Raw genomic sequence first — 16213 nt, forward strand, 5'->3', positions numbered from 1 at the left:
CGGCGTTGGTGGGAAACTTGAGGAGGTTCTGTGAAGTGTCTCATATTGAGTGTGTGACTCATTTAATTAGTTCCTGCTCCCCCTCACACTTTTCATGGAATTTCTGCACATTTTCTCTCCCACACTAAGACCCCACATGCTAGATATGGTCAGTTTTATATATGATCTGTCATGTGGCTCAGCCTGATGCCTGAACTCATAGCCTGGAAGAGAGCACAGGAGGTGGTGCACTGCAGGGTCCCATAAAAAAATACATGAAAGAATTTAAACAGCCTGTCTAGGAGATCAGTCCTCACTTGCAGCCTTCCTCTGCATCTCCTTCTCATCGTATGATTCAAGGCATTAGATATGGGCCACTATTCTGTGACTATGTTATCTGAGAGCATGGTGCTGAGGGGTGCATGGAGACTGATGTGAAGACTTGTTCTGGTGCATCAGAGCCGTGAATTAGTTCTAGAAGATGTAGTTATAGAGCTACAAAGGACAGACAATCTTCTGCCCACAACCGCCTGTAAAAGGCATTTATAGATCTACAGTTCCAATTGATCATGCACTATGGCTTCAACAGAGACCGGAAGTACTCTTCATGAGTGTTGAATGAATGTCATATTTATACCTTTTTTAAAATGACAAACTGAAGCTCCTAGTAATTACTGTGACATCTTTCCTTCTCAGCTACTGTTCTTCTTCTTCTTCTTCTTCTCCTTCTTTTTTTAAGCAGATATTTTGCTACTAGCACTTAGCAAGTAGCTGCCAAGTAACATGGGATAACTATTCAGAAAAGGAAGAAAATTGTATATTTTTTGGTGAAGAATGCTTACTTTGCTAAAGCTTTTATAATATGCTCTAACCCAGTCTGATACTAATTTAACTTCACTTGAACTAATAACAAGGATGAGAGCAACCAACCATTATCATTATCATCACTTAAAAAAAAATTAAAAAATAGATACATGAAAAAATAATTGTCAGGAACTGATACTGTGATCCTGGAGTGAGTGCTTGTTCTGGTAATATGTGAACTGGAAAACAAAATGACATGTTGTCCCATTATCAGCATTATCAGCTTGCAATCAGCAAGGATTACCATGAAGGCAGGATTTTATTTTGAGGATTCTGCTTGTTCTCTCTGTTACAGTCATAAAACAAAATGGTTCAATGCAGCAATGTGTCTCCACAATGATTGTGTATTACCTTCTTATTTTGATGCCCATGATACTGTCCACATGTTCCATCACTCTGATCATGCTTCTAAATCATTTCAGATTTTGCAGAGGACCATTCTTGTCTGCTGTGTGTTTTGCAATGAAGTAAAAATCAGTGTCAGCATCTAACATAGGCAAAGTGTCATAATGAGGATTGGATTTAAGTTCCCTCTAACTTTTGTACCAGTACAAAGGGCAAGACATACCGAAACAACTACTTTTTACTTTTATTTGACTGTGTTTTGAGACATATGATCTAGCAAAAGTCACGAGCCCAATATATAAGGTATATCCTTTATTATCTAGATAGCTGTTGACATCTGAGTGTTTTAGATGTAAGAAACTGAGAATTAAGGAAAAAAAATAGTGTATTCAGAATAATTTCAAAATATTTAGAAACAGCTTGTCTTTTCAACTTCAAATATAGCTTAAAGAATACTTGACAAGTTTTGAATTAAGGACAAAATTTAAAATGAGGGATTTTTTTTTTAATTTTTATTTTTTAATAATGATTACCTGGCAAATAAAGTAAAGAAGCATCGTTTGATCTTATGCAGAAAAGATTGCTGCGATTCAAAGCTCCCGGAAGCCACTGCTGTAGCCACCACCTGTGGTAATGTTAAGTAAAGCAGAAATGTTTGGGAGCGTGGAAGAGCATATGGTAGAGAATAACTTTCTCTTCCTCGCAGTTCATTCCTTTTTCTCATTTTAGTGCCTTGAAATAGCAATTAGTTCTTTCAACACCTGAAGCAAGAAAACCTATTTCCTCTTCAGTCTTTGTGTCTTGCATTTGATTGCAAGATCCAATTGAAGATTTTCATATGATCTCACGCCTACCATGTGTCCTGCCCATATGGAATTGCTAGTAAAGCCAAAAGCTCTCATTGACTTATTCAATACTTTTTTTTTTTTTTTTTTTTCCTACAGTTGGAGCAGTTGCTTGTTACCTTTTCTTTATTTGAGTGATTGTTTTTCACAGGGTTTGTAGGTCTATCATTATGAACGAGAACTCCACTCCTTTGCAAGTTAGGTTGAAACCTGAGGTCCCTGGGGAGACTGGCAGACAGACATTCTGCCTTCATACGCTGAATTTACTTGCTGCACCATTTTAGAACAGCTGAGAATAAGGCTACAGTACCCAAAGACAGAAGAAGGGAAGCAAAAGATAGTGTGTATCATCTCTGCATTTGTGCCTTTAAGAATAATCAGCTGTGTTCATGGTTGTGTACCTACAGCATAACTAATTTCAGTGATACTTTCACTTAGGGGCCAGTATAGCCTCATTTCTTGCTGATCTAACTGATGAGGCAAAACAGTTACACTGCTAGATGCTATTAAATTTACAAAAGCATTGGATAATTCTGGTAATTGACTCTTTAGGGTCTTCTAACCTGCTCAATTCAATTTTAAAAGCATAGGGCAGAGTAGACATCCCTCCATCCATTATTCAGTTAGGTAAACTTGTCCCATTATTATTGCCGTCCCCTGAACACATTTTTCTTTTATTGGACTATATTTTTTGTTGTAATGCTTTTGAGATCTACCACAAATTTATAATACAAAATTTGAGATTGTCTAAGATCATGGTGGTATCTATACTGCCACTTTTTGCCCAAGTCAGACATTCTCTGTCATTTATGTCAGTAAGCAATCAGAGGAAAGAGACTTACAAAACAGCAAATCTTGATTTTGGAAGAATGTCAGGTCTACTTTCAGCAGATTTTTGTAAGTTTATTCTTATATGTACTACTATGTTCAAGGAATGAGAAAAAAAATCAGTGTGATGTTTTATTCATATTATTAAATAAAATACATTGAACAGGACTTCTACATTCCAAGCAGTGGAAATAAAATTCCACCATGACCTGTAGAAGGAGTATTCCTCTTTTGCCCCTAGAACTAGATCAGCTTTCATCAGTCAAAGCTTTTATTACTTTATCAACTCCCTGTGCCCTCATGGATGACTGTGTTTTTCCTGCAGACATCTAACTGCTGGAAGCTTGAAAAACAACACATGGTGAAGTAATATAACTGCTGTGCTTTAACCAGCCAAGTCTGCATTTCTCTTGCTGCAAACTCCTGTTCTTTTGGCTGCAGCGAGCATTTGCTTTGAAAGAACACAAATAAGCCAGTAAAATACATATGTATTTTATTACAAGCTTTCCTTCCCTTTCTATGCAAATATGATTAGAAGTTTGAACTCCAAATCGTTTCTCTGGAGTTTAAAAATAACTCCTGCTTTTGCTGGTGTAGCTACAGTAATTATGATCATATGCAATGGGAGAAGCTGCAAGGAGATGACAATCTGGGAATCCTTTCTTGTTATTCTTGGCCTTATATGAATCCATTAATAACTTGCTCTCTGGATTTGCTGGTGCTGATTTCTGTACTTGTGTTTATATTCCACAGGATGTCATGAAGGCCAGATTGAGTGAAGATATTGTAAGAATTCAAGTCTATTTTTACCAGTAATTTTTTTTCTTTTTCTTCTTTTTTTTTTCTTAAGAGGAATTTTCCTAATTCAGCCACCTCATGAGAATCAGATTAATTTTCATGTTGGAGCAACTTTGTGTGTTTTTTATCTTTGGCCATTACTAATTTTCTTTTCCCAGGCCATCAGCATCAGCAAGTTTTCTTTTGCCTTTTTGTAACTTATGAGTTTCATGATGTGACCCACATCTTGGACTCAGCTGAACATCAATAAGTGTTCTCAGCAAGCATATATGAATTTCTTTACTGGTCCTATCAGGTTGTCTATGCTATTTACTCCATAGTTTGGGTAGTGCCATTATCAGTTACAGGATTATTTCATCTCTGCATTTCTTTAAATCTTTTGGCTGGGAAACTGGGAGGATACAGTCAAAACTCCCTCTATTTTTCAAACCTGGTCTATTCACACCTGGTATTGAGATTCCAGTGGTTGTTTACTTCTTTCAGACTGTTTTGGACCCTGTCACAATGTTGGAATAATAATTTGGTTGATTTTGCGGGGAATATAATTTGGTATGTTAGGAAAAAAACTGCACCTGAAAACCGTGTATATAACAAGGCTCCTACAACAAGCCAACATTACCTGAGTCAAGCCAGCACTTGAGACATGCGAGCACTTCTGTTTCATCTCATTTAATAAAGGCATATGAAAGTTTTATTTTAGCAAGATTTGGCTTTCAGTATGATTTGGATTGACAGTATATTGCTGGTGGGTAACAGAAGTTATAGAGGAAGTATATTCTCATGTAAACTTATGGTCTAGTCTATTAGTTCTTAAGTAGAGCCCAAGGGTTTAATTTTGGAAGAACTGGTAATATCACTCTTTGTTAAAGTCACTGAACACTTTCCATTGTTAGTCTCTGTTTTCTGTTCTTTATAAACTGGTGAAAATCTCAGTTGCAGCCAAAATATTCCACTGGCAAATGTCCTCAGCTGATGTTTGCTTAGGAAGTGTCAGACGTTTCTGAAACATTTTGAAATATGTCTAGAAAAAAGAGGAAACCAGTATCGCCTCTGTTGTCATTTCTGGTGCGTTTTTTTTTTCCCAGAAATGGTACTGCCTTGTTTTGCAAGAACTCATGAGGAAGTACTGAATTTATAAAACTTCAATTACATTAAAGGTGCTAAGTACATCACTCACTTTTTATCAGCCAAATACCCTAAGGGTTCTGTCTGTACAGACTCAATCTACAGGATGAAAAGAACTGGTGGTTATGCTGGTCCTTTATCCTAAAATCTGAACTGGGAGACCACCTAGTCTGTGTTCAGAGGGATGACTCCTTGGGCCCAACATCTAGGAGAAGACAGATCCTTCTGTGAGTTAGGGAAGAGTATTTACAGGTGGATATCAGAGGAAAATGATGAAGAGAAAGTGGTAGGCCATACTGTAATTTATGGCAGTCATAAACATTCACAGGGAAAGGGGAGGTACTAAAGTAATCATAGGTAAGTTTAATTATGCTCTTTCCTGATTTGGGTCTTGCTCTTATTAACATTAATATACATTACTGAGAGGCTTTTTAGGGAAGACAGTCATTTTAATTTTTTGCCATAAATACCACAGTCACCATATCTCACAAAAAGTCGATAAGAAACCCTCTGAAGATATGCATGAGCTAATAAAATATTATTATTAATAATAATAATGTAATCATTTAATAATTTAGATATGAAGAAACCGCTGAAGGTCTTCTGGCTCCAATTTTCCTACTCAAAGCAGGGCTAGCTTTGAAGACTAGCTATGTTTCTCAGGCCTAGTTCTTACAACTGGTTCCTGTGTCCTACTTCATCTTGTCAAAGAGATACTTGATCCCCATTCCTCAGTATGGACAGATTTTCCTCAGATGGACAGATTTTCTTCTGAATCACTCAGTGCATTGGTTAAAATTGTTAATAGATATTGGCAGAGGGTAGCAGCTTTCTGTGAGCTTTCTCACAATGGCTTTTCTGAGACATCCACTTATAAACAGTAAAGTGTATAGGTAGCCTACAGCAGATGCCTGGTGTTACAGAGATATTTTCTGCATTCCCTTCATTTGTTTGCTGAAGAATGAAGTGTAATTTTTTCTCTGCCTTCTTTCCCTTTCTCTGTATTGTGTGCTTCTAGACTAATGGGGAGGAGATGTTACTGGAAGATAAGCTGCTCTTAGAAAAACCTGCCTCTGCATGCTGCCACCAGGTAAGAGAACCTCCTCCTGCCCCTAGTATCTGCTCCTGTCATTCTCAAGATTTGATCTGGTAGAACTCAGGTTTCTCAGGGAAATTAGCTTTACATTTTATCTTTACATCCGCCAAACCTATAACAAAACATGGCCAGGTATTGAAGTTTTTCCTTAAAAGTAAAGTCACTCCATGCTACAAGATAAATAAAAAAGAAAAATGAAAAGCCATTTTTGTCTTTCTCATACACATAAAAAAGACTAAGAATGTTTGAAAATATACAGAAATATTTAGATTAGCAGTATTTGCTGTTTCAGTGTTGTATGACAAAGCCTCTTACATAAAAGAGAATGCTTATATTTCTAGCATCCAAACATGATGGAAATTTGCAAGCATGGACAATATTTATGTCAGCACAGGTTTGGCTATGGCAGTATACCATCTGCAGTGGAGGATCAGCATCACAAGTCATTTGTCAAAAACTGTAGATAATGGTTGCCTTTTTTGTATTTGTAATTTTTGCCTATTTGCACATAAGGTCTAAATGGACAAAAACAAACTGGGGGAAAATCTTGCTAAGCTTTCTTTCGAAAGCGTAAGGTGATGCATACAGAAGTTCTATGTGGGTTTCACGAGCACAGAATAATCATTAAGCAGGTGTCCTAAGGCAATGAATGTCCTGCAGTGCCTTCCCTGTGTCTGCGTATCTCTACTCCATGGTAACAAAGTTTTATTATACTGTCCAACATTAATCACATTTATCAGATGAACAGATGCTCTGTTATTAAGTTATAAATTTAGTGCATATCAAGCCAAGTAAAAGGACTTGCAGGTTGCTTGCTCTGTCTACCGGTCACCAGGTGAATGCTGATTAGCAATTTGGCACAGCACCCTCAGCAAGTTAGCAGATAACATTAAGCTGAGTGGTGCTGAGATGCTTAACAGCTTTTTTTTTTTTTTTTGCCTCAGTCTTCACTGGCAACTGCTCTGAGCAGATTGGTTAGAAAGTGGAGTCTGGGGGAGTAATGTCCCTCCTGCTGCATGCAAAGATCAGGTTTGTGATCAGCTGAGGAACCTGAACATCTGTAAGTATGTGGATCCCAATGAGGTCCATTCCAGAGTCCTGAGGGAATTGGCTGGTGTAGTCAACAAGGCACTCTCAATGATATTTAAAAAGTCATGGCAGGCAGGTAGAGTCTGAAGAAGAAGCAGGTCCAGAGGAAGCCATAAAGATCAGAGGGCTGGAGCACTTCACCTATAAAGACTGAGGACTAAAGACTAATCTTGTTCAGCCTGGAGAAGACTTCAGGGAGATACTATTGCACTCTTCCAGTAACTAAAGAGGGCTTATAAACAAGATGGAAGCCAATTTGTACATGGTTTGGTAGTGATAGGACAAGGGGGGAATGGTTTTAAACTGACAGAGGGGAGATTTTGGTTAGATGTTAGGAGAAAATTTTTTACTCAGAGGATGCTGAGGTGCTAGAACATATTGTCCAGAGAAGGTAGTCCCTTCCAATCCAAGCCGCTCTCTGATTCTGTGAAGCAGCCCCAGCACCAGTTTTGGAAGATGGGTGATACCACAGAAAGGGGATGGAAACTCATCTCAAGGTAAGAAGCTGGAATTACTATGACAGGAGGAAATGCAGGGCTGCAAGAAACAAAACATCATGCATGCAGCTGTTGATAGAAGAACTCAATACTTTGTGATCTAAGCAAAATATCAAGTTAAAGCTATGGTGTTGATTTATAGTAAGATATCCACTACAGTGAAATGCAATTCTTCCAGCTTTCTTGCAGTTATCAACTCTGAAATCTGATCTGAGGTTCTGCTGGATTTTGTAAAAGCACAGTTCTGTGTTTCAGGAGCCTGTGTTGGCCTGGGATCAGTGCACTCATTCCAAGACAGTTAGTACATTATGTGGTAAGTTGTTGCTCTGAAATTCATTATTTGCAATGATATTTATATGCACTTATATCCTTAAATAGCCTCCTCCTCATCTGTCACAAAAAGATTGCAGGTATGACTGCTGCGTCATTTCTGGTAGTGTTATGGCATTAGATTGTTTTTTTTCTCCTTTTGAAGGTTTGAAGACCTTCCCTGCTAGCTTTGAGAACTCCGCAAAGCCTTTGGAAGATCTGTGAGAAGGTAGGAGAGTCCCATTGGAGCCATGTAATACTCCTGGAGGATCTGCCTTCCACTCAGCTCAAAGTCACAAGCTCAGATAATGGCACATTCCAGGCTAATTGCTTCAGAGAAAGGAAAACAGCAAAGAAAAAGCTGAAGTGAAAAACCTTTAAAAACCCTCAACTTTTCACAGTTGGGTCAGAAAGAAAGTGCTGTAAAGGAATTACTGTCTTCACAATGCTAGATTACTTTCTCACTAGCAGACAACAGAATGATTTGAAAGTACTGTACTGTGTACCATACAGAATAATTCTGGAACTGTTCCACGTACTGGTGTGAATGAACAAGAAAATAATCAATCACTTCATTTTTATGAATGCTACCTATTTTGCATACGTCTGTGGTTGTTTATTTTTTAAAGTTAGGTGTGTAATGGTGGCTTTGACTAACTCATATATCAATATCTAAGTATGGATTTGCAAGAGCTTTAAGAAGATGGGTCTTAGGATTGTTATTATTTCATGCATAAAAAGTATGAGGAACAGAGATAGTTAATGACACACCTTCTAAATGACATCTGGTAAATGGAGGAACTGGAACTACACATACTTACTGTCTTTTGTAAATTCCAAGGATTTTTTGAACCATGTATGCTATTTTACAATGCTATTTCTTTGCAGTTTAATAAAGTAATTTAACTTGTTTCACACATATTTAGAGGTAAAGATTCCAGCAAGTGGAGCCTGAACATAGTACAAAAACTACTAGCATCTTTTTCTGAAGTAGGTTGCTTAGGTGTTTTTTAGAGTGAAATGAGTATTTAACTAAATATCTTTAATGAACTTTGCACAGAAATGAAAACAGTAGGTCTCCTCTTTAATGCTAGGTAAAAACATATTCTTTTAGAGAAGATTGATTTCTTTTCAAATATCTCCTAATCAAAAGTTAATTTCCAAAATTTAATGCTGATGTTTACCACTATCAAAATTATCAGTGAGCATAAATTTCCAAGAATACAGGCATGCACATAGCACCTGATCATGTAGTGAGGTAGTAAGAATCATTGGACTTGAAAGAGGCAAAACCAGAGGAAGGATCATTTTTCAGACACTCAACACTAAGCCACTTCTTCATGTCCTACTCTTCAGGGAAAGGAGCTGAGATACCTTCTTGTGTTGTCTATGCAGATACACCAAGATTCATAGCAGTCCCCTTATAATGACAATGGTACTTACATAAAGTGTTTTTCAGAAATGTACTTCAGTACAATTTATGAACATTTTAAAAATGGAGCATCCGCCATTTTCCATGACTGTTTTAGTAGTCACCCATAGCTACTCTTGTTTTCATTTTTAACTTTGAACTGGTATGTTGTGTATTTTTTTAAAGTCATTGGCTCTGGTTGTTTCTTTGACATATGCACTTCACTGATAGGAATGAAGATGAAGGCCTTGCAGGATAGCAAGAATTCAGCGTGACCCTGACAAAAATCCATGCCCAAATCCATTATCAGGCCTTTCTGCTATGTCATGCCAACACTTGACTCAGTAAGCCATGTCTGGATGAGAATTTAGCTTCAAGGTTGTGTATGTTTTAGTAAGAAAAATATGCATTTCAACATGTAATAAGAAAGTTTTTTCTATTTTATGATTCATTGAAAGTTGACTTAGCTTTGCTTAGGAGTGAAAAAAGCATTATTGAGAGAGACTCTGAAAAATACTGAAACATGCAATTGCAAGAAATCCCTTTGATTATGAAATCGTGTTTATCCTGGATATGTCTAACATGCATATAATTTGATTCAAGCTTATCGCAAGCCAGAATTAGAACAGCAGATTGCTTACTTTTAGGAAGAAGTGTAATCCAGGGCTTTACTGCTTACATGATTTGTGTAATTAGAAAAGGGCCATGGTTGATGTCACTGGATTAATCTCTAACAAACTGGTAGGTTTGATAACCTGCTACCATTGAAGTTCAAAAGATTCTATGGCACATTTTAACTAATCCATGACTAAAAGAAAAATTAATTTGTCTTCTACACTGTCATCATGACATTGCAAGTGGAAATGAACACACTGTTTTTGAATTATTTAATCTATTCGATTACTTGTTTGAGAAGTCACAATTTTTATTCAAAGGTATAGTGAAGATCACATCTAATATTTACACAACAGTGTTTGAATTATCAAAAAAATTCTGTTTCATTTTTTGATTTTGTCTAGCGATAAATTCTCAGTTATTATAATGCACACTTCAACCTTTGCTTTATGCCCATTAATCAAAATGAATCTAAACATTTTAATTCACTGACTTTTGATAATAATTTCAAGCAGTGATCAGAAAAGCTTAAGTATTTGTTTTTCACCTTTTCCGTATATTTACATTGTAATTAAAATTCTACGTAGTAGATTTACAAATGTAACTTCTTTGAATCTTGACTTTAAATTAAATCTAACATTTATTGTTCAGAATTCATCTTTATGATCAAAAGACAAAATATTAAGCTGAACAACTTGTACTATACTACATGTATTCATAAATGTTTTTAAAGAGTTTTCAACATAGAAAACATCAAGCAATACATTTCTTCTTTACTAAGTATTGTATAATTTGGAAGCTGTGGCAAGTTGTATTTGATTGGAAATTAGGATCCACTTACAAGTAAACCAGAGTTCCTTTCAATTACATTAGAAAATCTTTTTCACTTCTTTAATAAAAGCAGTAAAAAACAGGTACTTAAATTGCTCTGTCAAATAGAAGAAATACTGTCTGTACATAATGGCTTAACTGAATCAGGAGATGACCGAGTCTTTCAAAGGTTTAGAATTAATAGATCCTCTCCATTTTGTCTTTATTTCTGAACTGGAAGAGTCATGCAATATTTACTGCTTTGTTCACTTTTGGTTTCTCAACCAAATAACCCAACTCAGGACAAAAAGACTCCGTCTTGAAAAAATGGCAATTTTTCCATCACTTTCTGTTCTAGACAGTTAGCCAATGAAAATGATGTGCCATTATTTTCAGCTTTCTTTAAAATTCCTGGAAATTTGTATTACTTCAGTGACTAGTGGTAATTGTTGGTATGACTGATGAATAATAACTAGGGGCATAACGCATCTGGAATAGCAGCAAGAGGTTTTGATTTGCCTTTTTGAAAACAGTTATTTAACTTCAAATTTTGTCAGTTCCTTCTAAGCAGGCTTTTTATTTTAGTTTAGTTTATTTTTCTTTTAGGTCTTTCCGCAGCTCGGTTGTTTTCTCAGCCATCACCTAAAGCTTGTTTTGATAACAAAATACTGGATGTAAATGTACTATTTTAGAAATCTAGAGGAGCTTTGATAGAGGACAGCTAATATCTTCCAAGTCACTCATGTATATAATGACATTTCAGGTATGCTTATTAATAACACAAAGATAGATACAAGAAAATTACTGGGTTTTAATTAATGCTATATTTTGTGGTAGGAGCCGAGAGGAGAGCTCTGAACATGCTTCAGAAAAAGGAATAAGTAAGAAATTAATTCAGTTCATTCACATGTACCAGCACTGATTCCTAATCATTGCTTTTAAATGAATAATTCTAAGGCAACGTTATAGTTTATTTTTTGAAAATTTGCATTTGCAAATGAAATGCATACCCTTTTTTCTTAATTAAAAAGACTATTTACACAGGAACTTCTTAAGAATTTTCCACACTTGATCTTCATGTACCTTAGTCTGTGCTATAAATAATAACAGAAGATTTCAGTAAACAAAAAACAGAAATGAAGACAAATGTGTGAATTTTAAAACTTAAAGATTTTGGTTGCTAAAATGAAAAATTATTAGTGTTCTGTCCATTACTGTGATTTAAGGTCTCAATCAGTTACATCACAGCTGTACCATTTTTATGAAACTGGAGTTGGCAGAAAAGATTAAAGGTATTTAGCCACTGGTTCTGTACAAAGCTTAAAAAATACCCTCTATCCAGGCAATCAGGGATGGCTCTTTAATGCCATGTTCATGGATATTTACTAATTAATGAATTTATGCTTTTCTTCCATCTTAGTGAAACTTGCCATAATTTGAAATTGTAAGGATATTTATTTAATAGCATACTTATCTTAAGAATATTTAAATAAATGTATTGAAATATTACAGTTTTTTTTGGTAACTGAGAATTTTAGTCTGTTAGGAGTCAAGAAAAATAAGGGCCCAGTGACTTGCGCCAGGCAACATAATTTTCATTCTAAATCAATGCAAGGCTTGCATTCTGCAGTGTGCGTGGAGGCTTTTGGAAGTTCACCTCTTGTTGGTACGTGGTCAGTGGGGTACCATTACTAATTTCAAATACTGAAATTGAGGGTATGAATTTTGTTCTCTGGATTGAGGTTCTTGTCAAATTATGTATATTCTTGACTAGGTAAGCTCATATAGAACTCTTGTATACTGAAGACATAAACAGTTTTGTTTGTTTGTTTATTTGCTTGTTTTTATTTCCCTAAAAGCCAGAAGGTGATAACTGTATCTTAGGTATGCATGAAACACCATGATGCACTCAGATAGTAAGGTGAAGAAATTTCATCTTTGTCCCTACGTCACTCTCTTGTGATGATAAAATATTTTTGAGAAGAAGCCCTCATTATAAGCTGTCCTTTACTTCCAAAAATGTTAAAGTGGCAGGAAGAGAATGAGAATCTCCTTAAAGATATGTTTTCTTGTCACCAACTTATCTGTTAGCAGCTTTTACAGGGACAGTTGTGTCCCTGCCTCTTCACCTATCTGTACATTCCTGCTGCTTCCCTACAGTGTCCAGTCCCTAGAGAAACAGCTCTGTTTCCCAAACCATCAGAAAACTAACTCAGGGAACAAAAACTCTTCTGCTTCTATTGGCTGCTGTTTCAGTGAGCTGCACTGGGAAGTCGCATAAGCACTAGTGCATCTGAAAATGGGACGGAGTTCTAGTTTATGCAGTCAGCAATAACGTAGAAGTAAACTAATAATAGACTGGGCATTGTAGAGCTAATAATATAGTGGGAGACAAGAACCAGTCTATAAGATGTTGTGGCCAGCCAGCCATCCCTTTGGAAAAATAAATTTTGGGGGAGATAGATTTAGCCTTGGCTGAACGAGGGATGGCACTTGGTGGCAACCTCCACTTTGATTGAGTGCTTCATTTTGAACCAGCTGTATGAAAAAAAGACAAGGATGTAATTGTCAGAGAACTCAGAAGGAGGAGATTGCAAAAAGGAGTACTTCAAAGGCGAATCCACCTGTATAAGTACACAGCTTGACTTCTTGCCGCCTCTGCATCTGCAGCTTCTCTGCAAATAATCTCCCAAGGAGAGACCTTGGCATTCTTCTGTGTTATTTATTATTCAGTATGAAGTTCATGAGCTGCTGAGGAGAATGAGTTTCTTGCTGCATCAGAGAGACTTGACTGAATACAGGGCAGGAAGTCTGTTTTGTTCAGCATGTTTGTTATAGGTAAATACCAACATCAGCTTCACAATTCTACTGAACCTTTTTTTAAAGTGCTGTTCGCAACCAGGCGAAGATAGATCACATACCAAAAAAGTAACAAATTTGTGGTTGGCTAAAGCTATATATTGTCTGCAACACAAAACTACAATAGCTCTATATGAAAAGGATGAATATATTAAACATTTTCTGTTACCTCTTTTTGAATTTATATTTTCAAATAAAACATTTTCAAATGAACCACTCTTACTAAGTGACCATTTCTCTGCTGGGAGCTGAGCTCTGTAGTACATGGAATTTTGAAATATTTGTCTTTTCTTTGGAGTTCTTTCAGGCTTCTCTTGTTCTTTCCTCCTGGGAACATTCTGCATGAAGCAGTGGTGTGAAAATACAGAGACGGAACTTTCTGCAGAGTTATCTGCAGAGCTTTCTTCAACCAGAAGTTGAAAGTAGTCCCTGCACTAGCTATAATTGCTTAGGTTTTTCTGTATGTCTTGTATGACAAGGTGAGTAAGACTGCAACATACAGTGAATGCTGCAGGATTTCTCCTGCCTCTCTGTGTGTATTATACTTACTGTGGAATGTTAACTCTGGTCTGCAGAGGAGTGACTTGGACTTGAGTGCAACCTGTGAACTTGGGAATGAGGAATAGGAGAGGGAATGAGGAAGAAAAGAAGGCATGAGAAAAGACAGATATTATGGAAAAGATAAAAACTATTGTCCACAGAGCAGAGCAGCAAATGAAAGCTGTTCCAGCAAGAGCTTTATCAGAGAAAAGAGGAGCTAAAAACTGAGATCTTATCCATCTACAACCTGAGAGTCACTTGCCTTTGTCTTTGTAGTATTAAAATAAATTAAAATGTAGTATTAAAATAAGGTGGAAAAACTAATCATCTTGCCAGCAAAATTTTCTAAAATATTATTGGTCATTTTTAAGCCGTCTTTCTTGCACTGAGAATATCTTTTCAATGAGTGAGACAAAATCTTTCCTTTTTGGAGAAGAGAATTACATTGGGTATCTCAAAAGAATTCAATTCCTTAAGCTTTAGGAAAACAAGAGGAGAATGCTACCAGAATTTTATAAAATTTGCAATAGAAAATACTGTAAAGTCTGAAAAGACAGGTAAACAAAAAGTTTTGAAAGAGCTGTTCAAATAGAATGTGATACTTTACTAAAATAAATTTCTTTTTCCTAAAGAAACAAAGTTTTTTTAGTTTTATCATCTTTCCTGGGAAAATTAATCAAAGCTTGTCGCCTGGTGCTTTTCTATTTTTACTACTTAACAGATCCACGGTTAAAAGCAGAAATGGTGAAGTTTAATAGAATCATAGAATGGCCTGGGTTGAAAAGGACCACAGTGATCACCGAGTTTCAACCCCCCTGCTATGTGCAGGGTTGCCAGCCACTAAAGCAGGCTGCCCAGAGCCACATCCAGCCTTGCCTTGAATGCCTCCAGGGATGGGGCATCCACAACTTCCTTGGGAAACCTGTTCCAGTGTGTCACCACTCTCTGTGAGAAGAACTTCCTCCTAATATCTAACCTAAACATCCTCTGTCTTAGTTTAAAATCATTCCCCACTGTAATATTTATAACCAAAATCCCACCTTAATTATACACTATTATGTACCACCTGCACTAATACAGACTGTGAATACATGCTGATGTGGACTCTATTTTTTGGAGAGTTTGAAGTGTTGTTATGAAGTACATACCACGTGTTACATGTATTTTTATGTATGTAATAAATATTTAGGTTGTATTGTCTACCACTAATGACAGTATATTAAAAATATTTTGTTCAATTCTGTTAATAACAATAGAACACTTTAATGGAGGTAAAAATGGCATAAATTTCAACACTATTAATATTGCAATGCTTTAGACTATCTACATTTCATGCACAGAGCCTCACCTTCCAATATAGATGCTGAAAATATTTTCTTTGATTAAAAGGACATATTTTATCTTGTAATATTGAGCAGTTTATCAACCTGTGTCCTGAAGGTCTTTAAAATACCCTACATTTCTTTTAGCCTTATAAAAATCCATGGCCAGTAAATCAGGTGTTACAAAAGGTTATAATTTCATCTTTCAGGAGATCTTCCAAAAACTTCTCATTAGAAATACTTAAAATGTCAGAGAGGGGCACATCCCTTAATAAGAGAGTAGTAGCCATCAGATTCCATATGGATAGGAAAGAGCTTTTGCATTCTTAGTATCCAGCAGTGTGGCAATGGTGTAGACATCTCCTTAAGATTTTCAGTCTGAAAGGCACTGCATACTGTAATTCAGTGCTATCGCTCAATCTTAGATTAGGTAATGTCTTTTCATCACAGTTTCAGGAAGTGTCCCAAAAGACTTTTCTTATAATACCTACTCTCTTTGTTGAGCTTAGAGATTGAAAATCTTTAAATTAAACTGGGAAGGACCTAGGCATATATTAGGATTATGGTTTTGTTTTGGGATATTTGTACTGGGAAAGATTGAATGCACTTTTGGGTATTTCATAATTTTTGAAGTGTTTGATGCAGTGAATTTTGTTGTTACAATAGTATGGTTTACTTTGCTACTGGATAAACTCACAACATACACATGCTCGTTTATAGACCAGTGATCATCTGATCGTCAGGAACGTGTTAAGTACCTTAGTGTGATCATGCATGCATAGCCTTAATCACCTTTAAAATAATTTACCTCCATCTGAGAGTGCTGCGGAATTGTCAGACAACATATGAGCCATTGGCCATTGCTGTGAAATATAATCTTC

The 16213-nt window shown here is 36.3% G+C and overlaps 1 long non-coding RNA gene across 1 annotated transcript; it reads left to right on the plus strand.

The window, feature by feature from the left end:
• Positions 1-6926: 6926 nt before the first annotated feature.
• LOC122180948 lies at positions 6927-8627 on the plus strand. Its single transcript, XR_006179266.1, has 3 exons — positions 6927-6940; positions 7722-7779; positions 7942-8627. It is a non-coding gene; the product is annotated as an uncharacterized LOC122180948 (long non-coding RNA).
• Positions 8628-16213: the final 7586 nt, after the last annotated feature.

This window comes from Lagopus leucura, unplaced genomic scaffold (assembly GCF_019238085.1).
Source record: "Lagopus leucura isolate 7727_CA_CO unplaced genomic scaffold, USGS_WTPT01 Super-Scaffold_100008, whole genome shotgun sequence".
NCBI classification, from domain to species: domain Eukaryota; kingdom Metazoa; phylum Chordata; class Aves; order Galliformes; family Phasianidae; genus Lagopus; species Lagopus leucura.